The sequence below is a fragment of the Pecten maximus genome, unplaced genomic scaffold, assembly GCF_902652985.1.
Source record: "Pecten maximus unplaced genomic scaffold, xPecMax1.1, whole genome shotgun sequence".
NCBI classification, from domain to species: domain Eukaryota; kingdom Metazoa; phylum Mollusca; class Bivalvia; order Pectinida; family Pectinidae; genus Pecten; species Pecten maximus.
In genome coordinates, this window is record NW_022979164.1 from 24,778 (window position 1) to 30,777 (window position 6,000).

Genomic DNA, 6,000 nt, shown 5'->3' on the forward strand with positions numbered 1-6,000 from the left:
AGCCACCAACATAACGGATCCTCGCTTTTGATGCACTGGTCACAAACCTCTGGTAAGTGGATTTCTTGGTTGTCTGGAAGAGGTCAACCTTCTCCTGAAGCAAGAACTTCCTTACCTCCACTGCCAACTTGTAGCAGATGTGGGCTTGGGCATCAGAATGTATGGGCAGGTCTTGAAACAGTATCATGGTAGTCAAGAGGTATTCCTGGCTTGTTTGATGCCGATTGCATTTTTCATAAAAATGACAAAGAGCCTCAGACTTTACTGGACCAGAGGCAGTGACGTTGAGGTCTTCCATAAATGCAGACAAAACTAAGAATTGTTTTTTGCAGAAGTCTGCAACCCTCTCAACATGAAACTTCAGCAAATGGTCAATCAATTCATTTGATTCCGTTTGTATAGCTGTGGCTTCATGCTTTGATCGCATTGTTTGAAGGAGAGCCCCTGGGTCAAATGAAGCCGGCAAAGTATACTCAGATAGTTCATCAGTTGAGAATACACTGTCAGATACAATGATTTTGTTGAAGTCATCATCAAAAGTATCTTCATCTTCCTCTTCTGTTTCTGCTTCACCTTCACATCCGAGATTCCCATCAACAATGAAATTGTCGTCGTCATCTGGCCCAAATATGGTCTGCCAATCCATGGACACCTGTCTGAAAAATTAAAAAGAATAAAAATTGGTGATAATTATTATAAATGTTACAGTAAATGTCTGACTCCCCTAGGCCTACCAGCTGAACATTTTCCATTAAAATCTCTTAACAAAAATGCATTAAATCCTTGTTTATGGATAATGTATGATGAAAGAAATGACCTTGCACCATTTTGAAGGTTACAGGGGTATATATGTTTAAAAAAAATAACATTTCTATACATAAACCAAAAGTTATGTTTAAGTTCATACAAACTTTTATCATTTCTTTATTCAACTTCAATATCAACAAACTTTATTAACACAGAAAGAAAGTCAATAGGATAGCCTATCTAAGTCTTCTCCTTAGTAACAACAGGTGGTAAGAAATACAGACAAATATAATGTATATGTACACATTGATATGACAAATTAACTTACATATATATATATACAATTGAAATCAAATATATCGGGGATAGATAACACATTATATACAGTCTCGAATATGTCATGACGTTTATTTGTGTGTATATATATTTGTGTGAAGGAGTTCAGGTGTGTATGATATAAATATAAAGTAAACATAAAAAGACCAACAGTACAAATGTGTTTACAGTTTGTAGGTTATTATTAAAGGCTTATTAACTAAATTGCTCATCTTTCTATTTTCAGGATGTTTTCCAGATTGATAGAAGAAGGCACTGTATCGGCAAATGTTTTGTTTGAGACATATCGCTTGGAAATAACGGATCTTGGCTATAAAGAAACTGATGTTACATCTCCACAACTGTTTTCTCAATATGTTACACAGTTGTACCCCAATGTTAAGAAAACAAGACAACATATTGGATCTTTGAAACAAACTATTTATATTGGACTATCATTATCTACCAACTCTTTCCAAAGGGATAGAAAAATAACACCAGAAGAACTAGTAACTAACCTACCACTTGGTTTTATATTGACTAAAAAAACAGAACAAAAAATTCAATGGTCATATCCAACACCTCACATTTCAAATGGAAACACTGTCTATAAAGATATAACTTTCAATAAAGACGGAAGCTGGCAGATGGTCATTGGGACGAAAGACATTGATTTGAAAAGCATTGGAATAGATAATAGTTTCATTGGTGATTTAGATTTGGTCTGTAAACAGGTGACTTCAATTAGACTGTGTGAAGGAATCGCTATTGACAAAAATATAGTATGTAGTCGTTTCCACATCCTTGATGCATGGCAAGACAGTGATGGCAAATGCGAGAAACATTTAAGATCAATTAACTGTGTCAAAGTAATTGGATTCATTCACAGATCTCAAGTGTGTAGAGTATGCCAAAAAATGACATTTGGGTCACAAACAGAGAATACCACACAAGAAAATTCAAGTCCTCAACTTACTCTTACTCTTAGGGAGCAATTTCAAAAGTTAATTCCAAATGCACCAGAAAACATGCTTGAACTTTTAATAAGTCAAGCCAATAACTGTGGAAAGGATGCCCGTGGTAGAAGATGGAGTCAAGTATTGATTTCAATTTGCCTTCAACTCTTCACAAGAAGTCCAAGTGGATACTGTATGTTAAGAAACAGTGGCATATTAATGCTTCCATCACCTTCCCTACTGATTTTGTATAAAAACAATGTGAAGCATGAAGTAGGGTTCAAAGAGGAGATATTTCATTGGATGTATAGTGAGGCAAAGCGGCTAAATATTTCTTCCGCTGGTATGATTGGTGGTGTTATACTAGACGAGATGGCTATACAGAGTGACATTCAGATAACCAAGAATGGTGACGTCGTGGAACTCCTTGGATTTACTGACCTAGGTCAAGAAGGAAACATGTGTGAGGTCCTCAAATCAGGCAAGAAAGAAAAGACATTAGGAACTCATGTACTTCAGCTGATTTTTCTGGGTGTAACAGGATTTCGCTTCCCTTTTGCACATTTTTTATCAACGACAGTACAAGCAGCACAGCTTCATGTTTTATTTTGGGATGCTGTGGATTGGCTAGGAATGTATGGGTTCCAAGTTGCCTATACTTGCATGGATGGAGCACCATGCAACAGATCCTTCATGCATATAAACTTGCAGCATCGCCTGGTTGAGGAATCTGTATGTGTTCCTAGTCCATGTAGATTCAATACATCGGTTATTTTTATGATGGATTTCTCTCATTCTATCAAGAAAATCAGAAATAATATCATGAAAAGTGGAGTTTCAAAGGAGTCAACAAGATTATTGACACTTCAAGATGGTACCCAAATTCAATGGCAGATGTGGATAGAGTGCTACAGATGGGACCAACAAAATGGCCTCTCTCTCCACAGAAGTCTAACAAATGAACACATCTTTCCAAGTTCACAAATGAAAATGAGAAACCACCTCGCTGAAGAAGTGCTGAACAATGAAATGCTTCATCTCTTTCTTCAGTACCAAGCATCTCTTGGCAAGAAAGGAGAAGTGTTGAACGGGGCTATTCAGCTTATTCGACAAACGTCTAAGCTGATAAGTATATTTCGGGATAGAAGACCAATTCAAACCAACGATGATGAGAGACTTAAAGTACTGCAAGAAGCTCTAAGCTGGTTTATTGACTGGAAATCTACAATAACATCAGATTCGTCATTGTCAAAACAGGTCAAGGCACATATGCTAATGTCTTCACAATGTATAGAAGATTTGCAGGCATGTGTAATTGGATTTGTAGAACTTTGTTCTAAGCTTACATCAGGCAGTGACTCAATATCTATAACACCATGTTTAGTCAATTCAGATGCTATAGAAAATGAGTTTAATCAGCAGAGATCAACATTCAATGGTGCAAACACAAACCCAAATGCCCTTCAATACCGAAGAACACTGAATAATATCATACTTGGTCAAAATATTGTATCTACGAAAGCAAATGCTGGCAAAAACAATGCTGCTTTATCATACGCGTTCCAAAATCCAAATCCCTTGAAGACCCAAAAAAGGAAAATCCAGGACAAGCCAGCTGATTCACAGAAAATTAAAATCATCAGAATGTAATTATATTGATGTGTGAATGGTGTATATTTGACGATTTTGTATCATCAGATGTGCAGTGCAACACTAACGTGAAATACTTTTTTTTAATAATTTTTCTGAAGTCCTGTTAACAGCCATGGTCATTTCAGTACTCGCCTGGTTTGGAGATGCAGGAATGCCAGAGTACCCAGAGAAAAACCACTGAACATTGAACATTGAACCAAGTATGTGTTGAACTCACAACCCAAAGATGTATGGCTAGTGATAAAGTGTCGGGATATTTCAATGGACCACAAAGGCCCAAAAATAATGTGAAATTAATATGGTAGTGTGTATCAGTGACAGTGTAATGGATGTAAATATAATATCTATGGCAATTTGAATACCTGATAGCATTACAGCAGTGTAGACTGTCATCAAGTTCTCGAGACGGTGTGTCAATGAAGGTCTGGACGATATCTGGCTGCTGAATACAAACACTCGGATTGAAATTCAGGATACGAAGCCCAGCCGCACTCCTAACTCTTCCCATGGCAACGCCTAGCTGACCAGCTTTAAATATGTTGCGACAGTCAACTTCTACTCTGAAATAAGAATTTTTATAAAGTGTGTAAAGTTTAACTGACTATTATATCATATTCAATGATGTTTACATTGTACTTATAAAAAGCACTTTATAGCAGGTGCTTTTGGTTTGGTTTGGTTTATTTTGTTTAACGTCCTATTAACATCTAAGGTCATTTAAGGACGGCCTCCCGTGCGTGCGGTATGTATGCGTGTGTCGAGTGCGTATGTGTGTTATGGGAGGCTGTGGTATGTTCGTGTTAAGTCTCCTTATGATAGGCCGGAACTTTTGCCGATTTAAAGTGCTATCTCACTGGAGCATACTGCCGAAGACACCCAGCAGCACACCCCACCCGGTCACATTATACTGACAACGGGCGAACCAGTCGTCCCACTCCTAATTTGCTGAGCGCTAAGCAGGAGCAGCAACTACCATTTTTAAAGACTCTGGTATGTCTCGGCCAGGGGACAGAACCCAAAGCCTTCCTCACAGGGGCGAACGCTCAACTAAAGGCCAAAAGTGAGGCATTGTCAAGGGAGACATTAGGAAGAAGAAAGTTGTTAAGAAAGAAGAGAAAAGATAAGATCCCAAGTTTAGTCGCCTCTTACGATCATGCAATGGGGGCAGCAGGTACAATTCTTACATGTAGTCCAAAACATTATAATACAGACATTTTTCTACGCAATGTTTAGCAACATTATCTTGGAAAAATATCAATTTAATCCAACATAAATCAACTAATAGTTACAAATATATTTACTTAACATATATATGCATGACACCATGGGACAAGTCAAATGAAATTAATCAAATTATTCTATTTCATTCAAGTGAGTACTTAAAGAAAACTACAAGATTTATGATGTAAAAATAAAAAAATTAGTTACAGAAAAAAAAAGATTAGCATTGTTATGTAATACATGCCTACATATGTTTATTTATATGTATATATATGTAAGCAATAAGTATACATGTGTGAATGAATATGAGCCTTTGTGAATGTTGTGAATGAATATGAGCCTTTGTGAATGTATGTATGTTTGTTTGTATGTATGTATGTATGTAATATTTTCTCCTTATATCTGATTGAACTCTCTTTATTATTACTTCGAAATCCTTTTCTTTATCTTCTTCTTTATCCTTTCTACGTTTTATTCTAATAAAAAACTTCTCCTAATATAGATCAATTACATCCTTCTGCATTTAATCATTCTAGTGTATTGCAATACTATATAATACATATCTTTCTATTTCTCATTGTTTCTTCTCTTTTACAACAATCAGATAACCAGATTTCTTGGAAAGGACCACTATAGGCTTAGCCTGTTGTCTAATCCATTTATTTATATAACTTTATTTAAATGTATAAACACTAATTACTTGATATAAAATATTTTGAAATGAAATGAGATCACTTTTTTTTCCTTTTCTTTAGAACATATAATACCTATCCAGAGTCATTCCTTGGGCCTTGTGGATACTCAGGGCAAAGGCAAGCTTCAATGGGTACTGCATCCTTTCTGCCACATTCTTTCCAATGACAGGACTAAATACTAAATGAACATAAATACATGCAATGTATGTGTAATCAATATCATTATAATGTATGTACATTGTAATCATTATAAGTACTGTGAACTGTGTCATCAATACATTTGGGCTTTCAGTAATATTTGTTTCCCAAACTAGATTCAATAGAACTTGGGCATTGTTGTATTGACAGATTGTGTGTAAATAGATTGGGCTATTTATAAGTAAAACAGAATAACTGAGTAGTTATTTAATTAT